Source organism: Thunnus thynnus, chromosome 8 (genome assembly GCF_963924715.1).
Source record: "Thunnus thynnus chromosome 8, fThuThy2.1, whole genome shotgun sequence".
NCBI classification, from domain to species: domain Eukaryota; kingdom Metazoa; phylum Chordata; class Actinopteri; order Scombriformes; family Scombridae; genus Thunnus; species Thunnus thynnus.
In genome coordinates, this window is record NC_089524.1 from 22,865,761 (window position 1) to 22,883,245 (window position 17,485).

Genomic DNA, 17,485 nt, shown 5'->3' on the forward strand with positions numbered 1-17,485 from the left:
AGTGGTTACGAAGCAACATTATCATTCATTTGGAGTCGTGTTTCTGTCGACCTGATGAATCTAAGTCCAATATTCACTCTCTGTTTTTGGTCCTTATCAACTCTTGAGGGAAATATCTGGCTGCTAAATGCTCCACTAGGTTCAGCAGCTATGGATATACAGTGGGTTTTTAAAGCTTTTTTACTAAAAATAGCTAGGGCTGAAAATGACACTATGAGAGCGATGAGAGGGCTGGACAGCTAAAAAAAAGAGCTGAAAGTCGCTATGAAGCTGTGTAAAGCCGAGAGGAGCTGCAGAGTCACTGATAATTTTCTGTGAGTTCATCAGTACAGTGAGCAACACCTTCAGATTCAGTTGATTAAAAATCATTAGGATTACAATAACTATACAACATATTGCCATTTTCAGAAACAATACTCTCAAATGCACCCACTCCACTTGCTCACTGAATTTTGGCGCTGTCGCTTTTCAGGAAATGTAAACTAGGTGTGTGCCTCATCCCACTGCTGTGTTTGTCTTTGTCCTCCATTCACTGAAATCTGTACCTTTCCCCTTTATGTTGTGTTTTGTTTTGAATGAGTGGGCGTCCACTAATGGGCAAAACTGCTTAAAGTTGCTTGAGGCCATCAGTTTGTTTTTTGTCTGTATGAGTGGGTGAGTTTCAGAGATATAAAACTGGCAGAAGGGTTTGGTGAGTCTTTGCTTATGGCCTTTAATCAAGGTGAGCTGTGGTTATAGATGTATAGAACTTAGAGCGATAACGATGTAGTAAATAAAGGTTTTGTATGGCTCATAATGTTTGTTGTTGTTGTTGTTTTTATTCCCAGAAGTGTTACAGCTTCATGACTTTCAAGGCTCCGATTTCTTATGTGGTTGGTCATACAGTACAGTACAGTCTGTTAAGTGTCTTTTTGTCAGTGTCGGTACCTGTAAGTACCTACTGTGACCACTGCTTCCCCTTACTAACACAGTTTTCCTCTATTTCCTGTGGTCACGACTGCAGGAGGATTTTTGAGGCAAATTAGGGAATTTACAGGGAGGTACAAGGTGGTCAGACAGTTGCTGCTTGAATTGCATCGTGCATCAAAATGTGCTGATCAGTGTTCAACTATACAATATGACTCACCTGACTAGCTGTCTTTGTGCTTGTGACTTACTGTAGTTGCTGCTTGGATGGAATTGCTGATGCATCATTTCCAAACAGTGCAAGTTTAATGTGAAAAAACGAGGAGACTTTTCTCACACTGCAAACTGTGGCCTCAAAAATAAGCAAAACAACTGACTCAAAAAAGTGTATTTATGTAAAGCTGACAGTTCATATCACCATCCATTCATGTGTCTTGTGTGTCAGTGACACACAAAACCAAATCAGAAAATCCAGTAAATCAAAAATATTTGTATCCACTACAGTCTATATAAGATGCACACATAATTCCAATTTTAGCTCCTCTGTCAGGTGCAGCTTTGATCAGAGAGTAAAAGGAAACTGTTTTTGTGTATATTATAGTTAGTATGTATGTTTATACTGTCATACAGGTGTGAAACAGTTGCATACATTTCATTAAAAGTATTTTTTTAAAAACACTCAATGTTAAAAAGCGTTTATTTTATTTTATTTTTTTTTATTTCCCTCTTGGTAACAATTACAACAAAGTTCTTGCACACCTGAAAGTCTTATTAACAAGTGCATAAAGGCCTCAAAAACTCCACATGCTGTCCATCACTAAATTTATTAATGACCTTTTGGTCCACAGACTTTCTTGGTCTGGTAAAATTTATATAGTCAAGGAGGATATATACAGTGTTGGGGCTGCTTCACTACATGATTTTTACCCGTTAAAGGTCTGAGAACTGAGGCATTATTAATAAAATGAATACAAGTAATCTACAGTATGCAGGATTCTTTGGTTTCTTCACAATATTTCCCTCTAAAAGTGAGGTGTGGAGCGAAAGTCTCACAAACTAAGGACTAAAGTGAGGATTGTACTTACTGTACATCTTACCTTCCCAGGACTGTGGCTGTGATTGTTTTTTTTGTTTGTTTTTTATCTTATCTCAGCCCCTCACACCAGCACAGTGAAAGCAAGGGTAATACTTTCAATGTGACAAATGACTACAGAGTCCTAGAGTTGATGTAAGACCTTTTCAACCTGCACAATACGCAGGTACGTTGCCTTCATGTTTTATTTATAGCGTATTTATCAACACCGGCCCTCTCAATACTTCACTGCAGAAACCCTTAAAAATATTCAGCCAGTAAAGCCTCAGGAACCCAGAGCGGACTTGATTTCACTGCTGACTTCAGGTATGAAGTATGGAGTCACACATGGTCATTATTACTGTGCTGTGGTGTTATTATAAAGCTGCCACATAGCACTCAGCCAAGTGACATAGTATCCTCCTCCTCACATTAAAGCTTTTACATTAAGCCTCCAAAGAAAATGGTTGACATTCATGAAGGTCACTGGACTACAGAGTATTGCAATACAGCAGTTTGGGCTAAAAAAGCAACAACCATACAGTGGAAATGATCAGATTCTTTAATGAAGATTCACGTATTTACTCCTTTTTAATTTCTCACTCTACAATAAAGAGAGAGACACTGTAGTGCTCAGAGACCACACATGCACAGAGACTGCAGCACAGATAAAACCATCACAGCAGAGCTCCATTGTGTCTTTTGAGGATAGCAACGCAGACTGCAGATAGGATGAAACATGGCATAGCCTCCATTTTCACCTGGATATGACACTCCTGCACTGCCTCGGGCTCCGATTTATGCTCTGTTAAAAAGCGGCAGTGAAATGTAAAAGATGTGTGAGGATGCCTGAAGGAAGAGTCTTCCCCTCCTCGTCGGCATCCGAGCCCATTAAAGAGTAAAATGGGACTCCTAGAATGAATGGAAAGTGCCCTGTTGAAAATTGTAAATATATCTTTACATCTTTTTTGTGTTCATGGCATGAGCGTGAAAAACCAGAACTGTTTGATATGATAATGTGATCATGTTGACTGTGCTGTCATGTATTTTGTATGTTGGATGGTAACCGACAGAATGTTTTTTCTTTCTTGTGTGAACATTTATGTTCAGTATTATGTGTACAGTAAGTGTAACACTTGTGACTTGTGAAAATAATTTTGCATAGAGATTCCAACACAAAATACAGTTTGAAAAAAACACAAAAGACTTTGGAAATATTCATCTAAATATCTTGCCATCATGTCCTAAAGTTGCATCCTGTAATGGCATTTCAGAGATAAAATCCCATGTTGTTTGTTGGTATTGTTGGTCTAATTACTGTGTTATACAATATTTTCTGGCACAGCTACAGTAGCAGTAGTAGCAGTAGTAGTGGATTTTCATTGGTCATTTTGCAGTGATGTAAAACATCCTTGGTAAGAATCAGGTTATGGCATCAGTCCCTACTGTAGATATTTAAAGAGCAGGAGCTTTTTTCTAGTGACCATGAAATGAAATGCAATCCCTCAGTGTTTTGTTGTTGTTTCAACCACCTGCTACAGCACATCATCACTCCCTGTCCAGTCTCACTGGGCGACTGTAGCTCAGCTGGTAGACTGATTACTTGGCTTGATTACTTGTAGGGTTTGGAGGGTCAATCCCTGCTCATCTTTTGTGTCCTTGAGAAAAAGTCTGAATGCCAAATTGTTCCTCGTTTGCGCAGGTTAAAAGAAATCCAAATAAATGTAAAGACATGTTGCTATCACTTTGTCCATGTATGGAAACATCATGTTCACTGAAAAAAAACTCAACTGCATTAGGGAGGTTGATGATACATTAACAATGTCAGAGCATCCCAGGGTGTTTTTTTTAAATTTTGTTTAAGATGAAATGATCTGATAATTTCCTGTACATGTGCTACATACATGGTATGTTGGAGGTACTATTCATGCAACATGATCATGTGAGTCTCCAAGTCAATATGTAAGATAACACAAATCACAGAAGTGTGTCGAAGAGAAACACTGCAGTACACTCATCGTTTTGATCTTAGGAATTCAGTGTCGGCCAAAATAAAAAGAAAGACAAAATAACTAATCAATATTTTCATATTAGCTACGGAAAAAATTACAGGTGTAATGTGACAAGAGTCACTCATGGTTGCAAACTCATGGACAAATCTGCTGTTCCTCATGAGTCTAGAGAGCATTTTAGCGTCTTTCAGCTCAGAGTTTTGGTTTTACAGCTCACAACTTTTCTGTTTTGGTTCACTGTCACTGCTCTCATCAACATCATCCTCTGTTTTCAGCAAATAAGCTCTGATAAACCCACTGTGAACTGTAGACAGACAACATTAACTAGCTGGTGAAGACAGGAGCTGCTGGAAGCAAAACAGAGCTAAAAGGAAAATGAATATTGACCTTAAATTCACCAGGTGGCCAACGACTTTTATGTTGCTTCATGTGTGCTGGATGTGTAAATAGGCAAATGTTTGCTAATGTTCACCACATCACCTTTATAATGTGGTAATAAAACTGTCAGTGTTGTGTTTATATGTTGTTTTTCAGTCGTAATGTGGCCAAAAATCAATTAATGCAGCTTTCAATATACCAATCAATTGAAGAATAATTTCATATATTACTAAACGTTTGTCATTTTTGTCAGCAGTTGCAAACCTTGTTAGCGTCTGATTGGCTGGAGGGCGATGGGGAGGGGGTTAATGTCAGTATCTACAAAGTGAAAACATGAAATGCTTGGGAAGAAATACTGAAATAGAAATAGACTTTAGAAAAGCACATTTTAAGATTAAACTTATTAAACCTTGTTATAAGGAAATAAAATACAATAGATACAAATTCTACAATTTTGTCACAGAAAATAAAAATGATTAAATAAAGTTTCATAATAATGAGTTCTGTTAAAAAAATGAATTATTTTAAAATATATTCGTTTAGGAAATGCATTTATGTATTTATTCATATAGCCATATTTATTTTATGTCTTATTTATGTAATTTTGGCCCACATGAATTTCCATACAATCCCTGCTGAGGATTATGAGTTTACCCACCACCTGAAAGCAGAAGTGAGTTGAATTTATAAGTAGGCAGCTCGTTTTCTGTTTCCCCCACAGGACGTGAATGCAGCACAAAACAGCCTGAGTGTATGAGAGAGACAGAGAGAGAGAGAGAGAGAGAGAGAGAGAGAGAGAGAGAGAGAGAGAGAGAGAGAGAGAGAGAGAGGCAACAGCGCAGATGAGCCCCAATGAGCAGCAGCCGGGTCCTCTTTCAAACACACACACTATGCTTCATATCCCACACACACAAATGCCAGGACACTCATACACATGCAATCCAGTAACGAGAGCACCAATAGTCCGAGCTGCCTGCCGCTGCCGGTGGCAGCCCTCACCGCTTCACCGAGACACAAAGCTGGGAGCCCGACGGGAGAGGAGCTCCTGCTGCCTGTGTAGCACGAACGGAGAGGAGAGGGGAGAACTGAGGACTTCATTTTGGAGGCGGTAGATAATTCAGCAGCAGTGCTGGGAAGACAGAGGCAGAGGGGAGGGAAGGTGAGTGAATGCAGTCCAGTCCAGCTGCTGTTGCTGCCGCTGCTGCTGGAGGAGGAAGAGGAGGAGGAGGAGGAGGAGGAGGAAGCTCAGCGTCTGGAGAGGCTGAAGAACCAACATTATCCTGCACTGACCCAGTCAGAGCGGACGACCAGCTGTGATCAGAGCACCTCCAGGCTTGCAGATGTGGAAGGAGCGCCGCTCAAGTTCTAGTCCTGGGTGAGCCAACTTCCCATCTTCCCACACACACACACATCTGCGGGTCCTCCTGATCTGCTGTCTGACACTTTTACACACCTCTCTGTGATCCGTTGCCTCTCAGAGAGAGATGGATTATATGTGTGTGTGTCCCTCTGCTCTGCTGCTCCTGCCTGTGTCCGTCTTCCCTTTCATCCAGTTTGCTGCGGTTCACCGAGACAGATAACCTGATGAGCGTTAGATTCACTCTATGATTATCGTGTCACTAGTTTATCCCCCCTCAGCCTCCTCACAGTGTTATGGTGCAGTCCCGGCTGATCAATTTGCTCTCTAACTCAGATGGACATGGGGTCTCATTATCTCAGGCTGGCTGTGGCTTTTTTCTATTGTCATGCTTTAAATAGGGTGCCAGTGCATCCACACAAGCACAGCCACTCTCTCTCTCTCTCTGTGTGTGTGTGCGTGTGTATGTGTGTCTTTGGTTACCAGATCTCAAATAGGTTTTAATGATCTAAACATGGGGTAGAAAAGAGAAGGCAGCCTTTGATCGATCCTTGCAGTCATCTCAGTGCATGAGGCTCGGTGCCTGTCGTCGGTGTGACACATCTAAGCCTCTGCCTGTGTTTGCTCAGCCCTCTTCCAGCTCTGCTCCTACCCTCAATGTGCTGTTCTGTGAGTCGGGTGATTTTTCTTTAGAAGGTTGAATACAATTTTATTTTAATCCGTTCCTCAGCTGATAGAGTGGCTGGTTCACTGCTGTCCCGCCAGTTCTTGCACACATTACAAAAAAAAAAAACTGTCTTCTTATTTCTAAGACAATTAAACAATTTGCTGTGCACACAATGAAGCCCACAACCTTAATGGGCTTTTCTACCCTGATTTTCCTGAATCACAGGCAGCACTTTGAGTGTATTGATTCACAGGGTCTTCCTCTGACCCTCTTAGAGGTTTTAACTAATGTTGCTGTTTGCTGCAAATGATTGGGTTTAATGTTAAAATAACCAGTCGGGTAAAGCAGTCACAACAATCACAGCAATACAGAAATCCACATAACCGGATTACTGTCCACCTGAATTTCTCAAGATTGGTGCCCTGAAAAGCAGATAAAAATTGCTTTTCAGTGCCTTTCAATTTTAACATCATCATCATCATTTTGTTGCCCGCTTGTTGTGTGCTGTGACCGAGGCAGTTGTAGGTTTGTTAATCACCTAAATTATATTTTAATGTATTATATTGCAGACTTTATTCTGCGAAAATGTCCTGTCCAGGTAGAATAGTGTACAAAATTCCAGTAAGTGAGTGTACATACCTCATGGGGACTCGATCTCGATCTAGTTTTTGGGCAGATGTGGCTCAGGAGGTAGAGTGGGTCGTCCACTAATTGTGGGTTTGTTGTTCAATCCTCCTCCTGTCTTCTGTTCATACAGTTACACGCACACTGTGAAGCGCTTTGTCCAATGTGTCAATGCCGTCTCGTGGGTTTCTAGCTGCTTGTCAAGAGCCACAGCGGCTGTTTTGTCAAGAGGAGAAAACCGGCATGGAAGTGAATGCAATTATACAACAACACTTAATGGTACCAGAGGTGCCACTTAGCCTTCCTCTTCGACAGATTTATGTGTCAGTAATGAAATGTCTGCTGACAGGTCTATATGGCCCTCAGAGTGCATTGTTGAATCAGGCCTGTTAGTCTTGTCCATTACTACGCCCACATTTACCTTCTCATTCTGATCTTTTCTGGTGCACATAAAGCTGTCAGCTGTGTTCAATAGTGACATTACCTCAGGTTAACACTGCCAATGCCCGGCCTCATTGTTTTCAACTCTGGAGTATTTATGAGGGCAGTAAAGCAGAGACGCATCCGCTGTCAGCAAGATGAGGGCATTGCTGCTCTCATGGAGAGGGCAGTGTGGAGCGTGGAGAGAGGGAAAGGATGGAGCAAGTGCCCCTGTGAGTGGCTGTCAGATACCTGCAGGCGCGCTGACATGTCAGCTGTCGCAGTTAAGATGTCCAGCTGGAACAATCGCGGGCCTTTGTATGCTGGCCATCCTCCCACTCACTGCTGTAATGCCATTACAGACGTTCAGATGGGGCTGTAACCTTAATGCAGAGCTTAGAGATCATCTGGGCCTTACAAATCTTTTATTTTCAAACATGATTGCTTTATTTGACATTTGTGGTGACGCTGCAGCCTGGCTGACCCCGTTACCTTAGAGCAGTGGGGCCCAAACTTTTTTTGTCCCACCATAGCCCCGTCAGATGAACTCAAGTAGAGCTGCAACAATTAGTCGAATAATTGATTAGTTGCGAACTATTAAATTATTCGCCAAGTGTTTTGATAATCGATTAATTGTTTTGAGTCATTTTTTAAGAAAAAAAGTCCAAATTCTCTGATTTCAGCTTCTCAAATGTGAATACTTTCCAGTGTCTTTGGATTTCTATGATGGTAAACTTAATATCTTTGGGCTGTGGACTGTTGGAACATAATCAACAGATTAATCGATAATGAAAATAATTGTTAGTTGCAGCCCTAAACTCAAGTATCTCGTCATGTCCCTAATGTGTGTTTGAATTGATTTTAAAGCATATTTTATATACCTATGAATGATGCAAAAGTGAATGTTACAATATGTTTTTCATACAATTGAATTGAATTTGCATGCGTACTACTGCGACTACTACTTGAGTGCTAGAAGCTGTTTATTAGAGCTGCAACAATTAGTTGATTATTTGAATAGTTGATCGACAGAAAATTAATCGGCAACCATTTTGATAGTCGATTAATCGTTTCAGTCATTTTTCGAGGAAAAAGGCAAAAATTCTCTTCTTCCAGCCTCTCAAATGTGACGGTTTTCTGTTTTCCTTTATCCTAAATGATACTACATTGAATATCTTTTGGTTTTGGGCTGTTAGTCAGACAAAGTGAGCAAGTGCAAGACATCACCCTTGCCTCTGAGAAATTGTCATTTACATTTTTTCACTATTACTTAACATGTCACTAACTAAATTATTAATCAGTTAATCAAGAAGAAAAATTGGTAGATTAGTGGATAATGATTAATGAGTAATTGTTTGTTGTAGCCCTACATCTCTGCTTGCTTGATGCTTGAACTTTAAATGCGTCCTTAATCGCAACATGTGGTATTCAAGTGGTACAGCTGACTCAATATGTTTGTATTTTATCAAATTAATTGAGCTAGGCGTCAATCCCCTGGCAACTGCGGATGTTCGTCGCTGGGGTAAAAATGTCCCTATTTGGCCTTAAACAACAATCAGCAGCATGATACTGAAAAGACGCCTTAACAGACATCTCTAAAAGACATTTAATATTACTTAGAGAAATGAGACTCAAGCATGTTTTTACTAAGATTTAATCAGGATCTAATCTTAGAGCTTGTATTCAAAATTGTGCTGTTTGACCTTTCGAAAGTAGGCTGAGGCTTTCTCTGCAAATTAGTAATGCAGTGCAGTAATGTCGCTCTGCATGCTGCAGTTTGTCATTGAAGTTTCAGTTATTTAGATGACTCTAATGGAGCCACCAGTAACTCCGGAGCCTTTCTCTTAAGGTTTTTGAAACCAACAGGATCAAAGCCAAAGCAGTATGTCAACCCAGTACAATACAGCAGAATAATAAAAGTGCTCTGATGTCAAGGAGTCCATTTATCTTCCCTGAATGTGTTTTTACGTCTTGAAGATGATGCAACGTGCACCATTAAGAGAATATATTTGTCTATAATTTAAAAATATATTAGCTCGCATAAATATTTAGTGACAGAACCTATTTATAATACAATACACACACTGACAGAGTGCTGCAATCATACAGTGCAACCACTCATTGAAGCCACTTATGTGGATCTTGATGACTGTCTTGTAGTTTTTCAATCTATTTATTGCCTTTTGCAATGTTTTTCCTAAGTTCACTCTTTCTAGCTGTTTATTGGCTGTCAAGTCTTAGTACAACTGGCTCAATTAAGGTGATGATAGTATCAGTGTGGCTTTCCTGGACAGGCTCAGGAGGACTGAAGCCACAGATGAGAGGAGGCGACGGGGTGAGAAAAAGGGCTTTTGCTCTTTGGATGCTGCATATTTTATGTTTTCTGAGATCTCTGGATGAGAGAATGTGTGATGAGATGGCCGTGGCATTACATAAGTACCAAAAGGGAAACCGAGCAATCTCATGAGTGTAGGTAGGCAGGCGGTGCTTACACACTTAAGAGCAGTTCAAACACCGCACTCCAGCTAATGCTTCTTGCATGATGTTTGCCAAACGCTGTTCAGGAGGTGATGATTTTCGAGTCTAAATTTTTGCGCCTTTCAATCAACACTGAATTGATCTAAAAACACGACCATTTTGACCTGTTTTCAGGGTGTCGCCAACACGATAACACATGTGTTATGGGATGAAGCGCTGGGTATTTGGGGAGTTTATATACTTGTCAGTCTCTCCGCCTCATTTCATTTTATGTATTTCCATTGCTGCTGGCAGCTTGGAAGTGCTGCGAGCGGCCAGCCATAAAACAATATTCTCTAGTATGGATTGGCCATCATGACTGAGATCACTGTAGAAAATGGAGTTCAAGGCTCCTGCTTGTGCCCTTATCATGATGTTACTGTTCAAGACGTGAGACAAAGACGTGACTTAAGAATGAGTAATACATACTGTACATAATGTATCATTATTAGTTGACAAATTAATAAGTCAACGAAAAAAGAATGATCTTTTTTAGTTGTTATTTGTCAAGAAAACATTTACTGGCAAGAGTTTCAAAAAATACTGAGATTTCCTTGCTACTCTGTGTTTCATATGTATGTTAGAAAATTAGCTAGTTCACTGAGAGATTTTAAACTGACAACAGTAAGTAAGTTAATCATTAAGTGAAAATGCCAAATTTTCTCTGATTCTAGCTTATCGAACTTGAGGATTTTCCCTCTAATATTGAGCTGTGAATTAATGTTTTTGTTGGGGGCAGCAGGTTAATTAAGAATGAAAATGATTGTTACTTTAGTTACTGCTCTAAAATTGATAATTAATAATTCATCAGTTGAAATATATGATTTTGTATTTTGGGCTTCTGTCACTACCTTAGCCAGAATTTTAGAAACATATAGTACATAAAATCTGCTTGTATGAGAATCAGTACTCAAAACGAATAACTGTACTCTAAAAAGCCACATTCATTGATTCAACAGACTGACCTACAAGGACGAGATCATACAGTGTCATACTACTGTCCATAACTGTCCTTTTCAGTCTGATATATAAACAATATTTCTACAGCTGCCTCACTACAGTAACAATGATCATGTGATGAACTGGGAGCTAGAGGAGGCAGATAACCAGAGCAAAGGGCATCTGTACTACAGTATCTCTATTACATGCAGCCTATTAGCCTTTGTGATCCCAGCAGCATCATCCTCCCTACCACACCACATACACTTACAGAGCAACAACACTTGATCCATAACAAAATTGACCTCAGTCAAAGCATTGCGGCTGCATCAGCAGATCCATAGAACATGATTCAATTAGATATAACCTTACCTCTCCTCAGTACTTGAAATCGTATAAACAATGAGCGCTGAAGGGCACCTGGTTGTTTTTGCCCAATAAAACTATAAGAGCTGTTTGTGTCCTGCTCTGCTCTGATTTGAGAAATGTTTTGCTCCATCAAAAATAAGATGTTGAGATATCAGACGATTATATTTGTATGATGAATGATTATATTTTGTCAAAACAAATATTTTCAAAACTATTGCCTGAAGTATTTCTCAAAATGCTTCTTCACTTCTCTGGATGGAATACAACTTTATAGGAAATCCAATCACTGAATACCTTTTCTACTTGATATGAACCAAGCAATAGATTCCAGAGATATTATTACTTCATGCTTGAAAGGGTCTTCCAGCTCTGTTATTACCCACATTTGTAGCAGCTGAGCCATGCAGGCAGACGTGGCTTACTGTATTTTGAACCACTCTGTCGAACCGGCTGTGTCCTGTGGGTTGACTCAAGTTACATGCATCTTTCATACCATCTCTCCATGGGCCCTGCACATGAGCGAGCTCTTTAATCAGCTCTCTTCAATTAGCGCAATTATGAGCAAGATTAACACATAACATGCGGCGTGTTTTTGTTGTACTGAACAAAAGACAGAAGACTGCAGACTGAAGGCTGAGGCGTAACACACGCTCACGCACTCTTCACACATTTGTCTTTGCCTGAAACGTCTCATGCCTTAGTGGCATTTAGAAGCAACATCATGTGATTGGATTGAAATGCCTAATTAAATTCAGATGCCTGTAGCTGTACCTTCACACAGACACACAGTCTTCACGTCACCGGCTTCTCCTAATTGATTTTTACGTCCGTGATGATCAAAAAATAGCTTTTTTTTTCGTCATAGTGTCCCTTCAGTCCTAAACCTACTAATGACTTTGACTCTAATGAGAACTTTACGTGGTGTGGTCAGATGCACTTAACACCGTGCAAGCATATTAAGCACTGGATTAATTAATCATTCCTCAAATGGGTTCTGTCCAGCACAACGGTGTGTTTGATTTACCTAGGCTCTGAAGCATCTAGTCGGCTATTTGTAGGGTGATGATGATGCATTTAGATCAAGATTAATGTGATTAGTTGTGCAAAAATAAATACTCCTGCACACGAGATCTATGTCCATGCAAACAGCACTGATGTTTTGTTTATGGGGCTCTCTCAAGTATTGTCTGCTTCCCTCAGTCTTTCTCATTAAGAAATTGGACTTTGAACCCACTGAACCTATTTTAAATATCCCAGTGAGCCGTCGGTATAAATGAAGGTTAAAAATTCATGCCTCTTTGCATCTTCATATCAGTCCATAACCCACAATGTTCCCACCTCTCTCTCTCTCTCTCTCTATCTCTCTCTCTCTATCTCTCTCTCTCTCTCTCTCTCTCTCTCTCTTTATCTCTCTCTTCTCTGTGGATTGTATCGTCAGAACTGAAGCCAACTTTTATCTTCTTTTCAGCCGTTGACCATAAATCAGATAATCAGTTGATCAAATCATTTTCCTGAAGTGGAGATCAGTAGAACAGAGGGATTAGACCGAACTGCTCAGGGAGACTGCTCATTCAGTTTGTCCTTGCTTGATTTAGTTTGATTTTTTTTCATGGCTTCTATGTTTATTGCTTTGTGTGTTGTGTCTTTCGTTGTGCATACTTTTGCAGATTTGCGTGTGTGCTTGGTTCTGGATGAAGAGAGGCATGGAACGGGAGAATAGGAGCCTGGATTTCCAGGATCCTGTATATGTGTGATTCCAAGTCAGTGATCTTCCTTATTTAAGCAAAGACCCCCGCAGGATTTCAGCAGAATAAATGTAGATTATATGCACACAAGGTCTTTTAACTGACCAAAGATTTTAAAGAATATTTCCAGAATTGCTGCTGATTTTTGATGTGTTTTTTTTTTTTTGCAGTTTTTCTACATTTATTTAGCACAGCATCACTGCCTGTAGTGTAATTTGTTAATTTAGTTCCACATAACCATTTCCACATGTAATTCAGTGATTTCCTTATATGTAAGAACTCATCTACATTTTTTTTTTCTTTTCTTGTATTGGTCACACATGGCTACTCTTGCACATAAGCAGTTTTTTTTTCATTGATGCAACAAATTATTCATCCTCTGCAACACTAGGCAGACATGTAGCTACCTAAAGACTTCTGGCCAACTAGAGCTCGCTAATGCATGCAAGACATTTTTTTTTTGATCACCCGAGGGATTACATTTTATTCCTCCATCTTAATGATGTGGAGGTTGCACCGAGGTCAGAAATGTCCTGTTGCTGTTATTGTCTTCATCAGTGTTTTTTGAGCTTGTAGCTTGAAGGTGTAAAACACTTTCTGCCAGCTGACAGAAAATAAAACACATTTCTTCATTATAGAGATGTTAATTTGAGCTGGGTTGCTATTTTCAAGTGACCTTTAGTTTGATGAAAAACAGAAGAGTTCACTCGGGATATTCAGAAACTGTAAAAATATTGGACTTGGCAGCTTCATACTGATTAAAATGATGTTGGTAATAATTATAATTCTAGACCCTGCCTTGTTAATATCCGTCCAGTGTGAACAGAGGTCAAATTAGAGAGTGTCTGAATGATACAATGTCAGTCTAATAAAGGAAATATAATGGCATATTTCTGGTTTTATACTGCAGGGCTATAATTATCATGCATTTTTGTTGTGTGTGAGTGCACGGGCTGAGCGAGAAGCGAGTGAGTCTCTCCGTGCTGCCCCAGAGAGGGGGCAATGTATTTTTAGGCGAAAGCCTTTTTCCAGCCTGTCATTAGAAAAAGGATGTCAAAGCCTAGAAGAAAAAATCTCTCTCTTGTTTTGTTTCTGCATCATTTTAACTAATAAATCTGCATCTGTATGTGTCCATGTATAACTGTGACAGATGGGTGTGATGAGATTGTGCTTAACAGACTGTGGTTGCTCTTCCTTCCTCGCCTTCTCCCCCTCGTCTTCCTCTCTCTTTCTCTCTTTCGTCGGGAACATACCGGGTTGCCTGTCATAAGTGTTTGATCAGAAGTAGTCTGCTGAGGATCTTTTGCTTTGAACAGTCTCACAGCTGTTGCGAGTTTCTCTTTTCTGTTGTTTTGGGCTTTATAGAGGCTATACTCTGCTTGTGAAATGGCTTCGACCCATTTCTATATGCGGAAGTAGGCTGCATGCTGCCAAAGAGAAGTATAAGGGGATGTTCATCAGCATAGATAACAATCTGTAGATCTGTGTGTCTGTAAATGTCTGTGCGTCTATAAATATACATAACTATGCCACTATGTGCATACATATGTGCACAAACATGTCTGTGTGTATTTAATTCCCTCCTGTCAAATTCCTCCAGTCTGACAGGTGTCCTTTCTACTCTGTGCTGTTTGCAGCACTTTGAGGTGAAGAGGACAAGCCGCTCCTGGACATCATGGGAACATTATGAATTTATCATGGGAGACGGAGGAGTTGCAAGGAGACGGTGTTGCATGGGGCCGGCGCTTTACTCATCTCACAGGCCTGTCATTGGTTAGGGATGAATCATTCATCTTTTTTGATATTTTTCCTTAGAAAAACATTGATCACAGAATCAGAGATCGCCTGTATGATAGTCGGCCTGTGTGACAGCACCCTGTCAGAGCCCACCTCATCTCCTTCAAAGACAACCCTGCCTGCTTTGCTTTCCCCATGTCCCTTATAGTGTACACCCATAGCTTTCTTTCAAAGAATTTCCTCTGTACCGTCCCTCTGCCTCTCGCTTTTGTCTCCCCTTGAAACATCTCATCAGAACCACTTTCTATGGATCTCTCGACTGCCTCGGTGTGGGGAAGGCAGAGTGATGTTGGAAGCATCTTCATGTCAGAGTAAATAGTTTCAAAAGAGCCCGTGAATAATTTGTATGTAAGGATGTGACTGCGGTTGTGTCTGTTTGCACGGACGAGGCTTTTTTGGTGCGGTGCAGTTGTGTTTCTGACTCCATCCAGCATGCTGTTTCATCCCAGTACATCCGATGTTGAGTTCCTGTGTGATGTCAGAACACATTTATGTTTAATGTGGAGGCTGGACCCAATTACTCCATGCCCAAGCTGTACATAGAGACTTTAAAGAGGCCCTTTGCATGCCAGATAAAAGGCCATGATGTCTGCTTAAGACTGGCGTGGGTGAAATGGCGTGGCATGGTGATCCCCTTTAAGGACATTGATTGCTCATCCTCTACCCTGGCCCTGCCCTTGACATTTGTTGTTTGCTTTGGGGTAAATTTCTCCCTCTGGAGTTATTCGAGGCCCCTTGCCTTGGCTCCTGTTATTTAAGAGACCGAAAATTTGAGATGACTCCATGAAGAGCAGAGGGAGCATGAACGTCCCTCCTCTTCGGTGCTCTCTTTGTCCGTCTCTTCATCCTTCTTTTCCTTCTCTTCCTCCTGGAGGGCTTTAGGGAGAGCAGCTGAGTCACTCTCTCCACCCTCTCTTCATCCTCAATCTGCTCTCGCTCCTCCTTCCTCCACCTTCCTTCTGTTTTCTCTCACTAAGCCCTCGTCACAGGAGCTGACAACCTGTGTCATTTGCCAAGTTTCACTGTTAACTCCCTGTGTCAGCTCTGTGCCTCGGCTGAGCGTGTGTGTGTGTGTGTGTCACTTGTTTGCAGAAATTTAGCAGATTTTATATGTGCATATTTGTGATTTTACTGTCAGCATGCATGTCCCCTATTAGGCGTTCCTATTAGTCAGAGCAGCGCAGACAGGAGACAGCAGCAGCAGTGCACTCGGTGATGGAATCTCTCTCTCTCTTGAGTTGAGATTTACGCCAGAGAGATAAGAGAGTGTGGCTGTCAACCACCACACATCTGATGGCACACACACACACACACACACACGCACACACAACACGGCTACGGTCTATGTTTCTCTGAAGTGCCTCACTTTTGACAAATCCATTTCTAAAGCTCTCCTCCTTCCATGGCTCTGTCAGGATGTATAATCCCTCATCACCTTCTCTAAACCATCTCACATCTCTGCTTTCTGTTTTCATCCGTCATTCTGCGAAAAAAAGAAAAAAATCTCTCTGTTCTGCTTTCGCTTCTATTTCTAATTTTATTTTGCATAGTGCCGCTGCTTTTTTGCATCTGATTCAAACTGTTTGAAGGCTTTCTTGTTCTCTTGTTTCATGTTTCTTCTTATTTTGTTGACTCCTTTGTTTTAGTGTTCTTTTTTTTTTTACACGGTCAGCACCTTAATGTATGTTTCTCTTCTCTGCCACCTCTTTCTCTCTTCAAACTTGCTGTTGCATTAGCTAATCTCTCAGAAGACATGACACAGATACAGGATCTACTACTTCCTACTTCAGCTCTCAGCTATAAACAGGCGCTGCTTTCCAGACAAACATCCTCTCATTATTTAACCGGACAAAAAGGAAATAGAGGAGGGTGAATGAATTTTTAAAAATGAATGATTATCTGGCTCCTCAACATCACAGATTTTGCGCAGTCTTTCCTGTGAATGCGGCGCACTGAGTGTGATATTGATGTTGTTGATGTGAAGATTAATCAACAATTAATGTAGCTGCTGTGATGTGCCGTGAGACTCTCTCGCTCTGCTTCTGTGCTGTGAGAACAGATTCTGTGCCAGCGTTGTTGCTTGAGATCCTATAATTGCCTCAGAATTCTTCCTGTAATTAACACTCTTGGATAATTACGCCAGAATCCCAGACTTCACTATTCTCACATTATTAGGCCGAGTGTGGAAGGAGGGAAAACACGCACATACACACATGTATGTGTAGACACATATAGTATATGATAGTGAGATATTGCAAGATTTGATTAACTGCTCTTTTAATTGATGTGAAGATTATAAGTTATGTACAAAATAAATTGATTTCATTTTGGTATTTGCTTGCTGTTTGTCTCACTGGTTTGTTACTTACAAATGTGGTCACATTTTAGCAGAGGCTGTTTTTTTTGGCTGATGGCCGCCCCCAATTCGGAGCTTGCTATCTTGGCTGCAGCGAGATTAAAGCTGAGTGGAGGAGAGACGGGAAGTGGACCGGGCAGTGTGGCAGTTCCCAACGGCATAGGATTAGAGGGTGGGACAGTGAAGTAGGCCATATAAACAGGCTGAGCTGAAATATGGACAACAGACCATAGCATAGACAGACATAGATGGCCCAGTACATTTCATCAGCACATCATTATGCTGTAATCCCGGGGCCTGCCTCCATGTTGGCTGCATGTGTGTCA

General features: G+C 40.7%; 1 protein-coding gene across 1 annotated transcript in view; it reads left to right on the plus strand.

Annotated features, from left to right (window-relative positions):
- Positions 1 to 5,202: 5,202 nt before the first annotated feature.
- lingo3a (leucine rich repeat and Ig domain containing 3a) overlaps positions 5,203 to 17,485 on the plus strand; it is a 32,952-nt gene continuing 20,669 nt past the window's right edge. The window contains exon 1 of the mRNA XM_067597251.1: positions 5,203 to 5,743. The gene's annotated coding sequence lies outside the window, so the exon portion shown is untranslated. The remainder of the gene's footprint in view (positions 5,744 to 17,485) is intronic.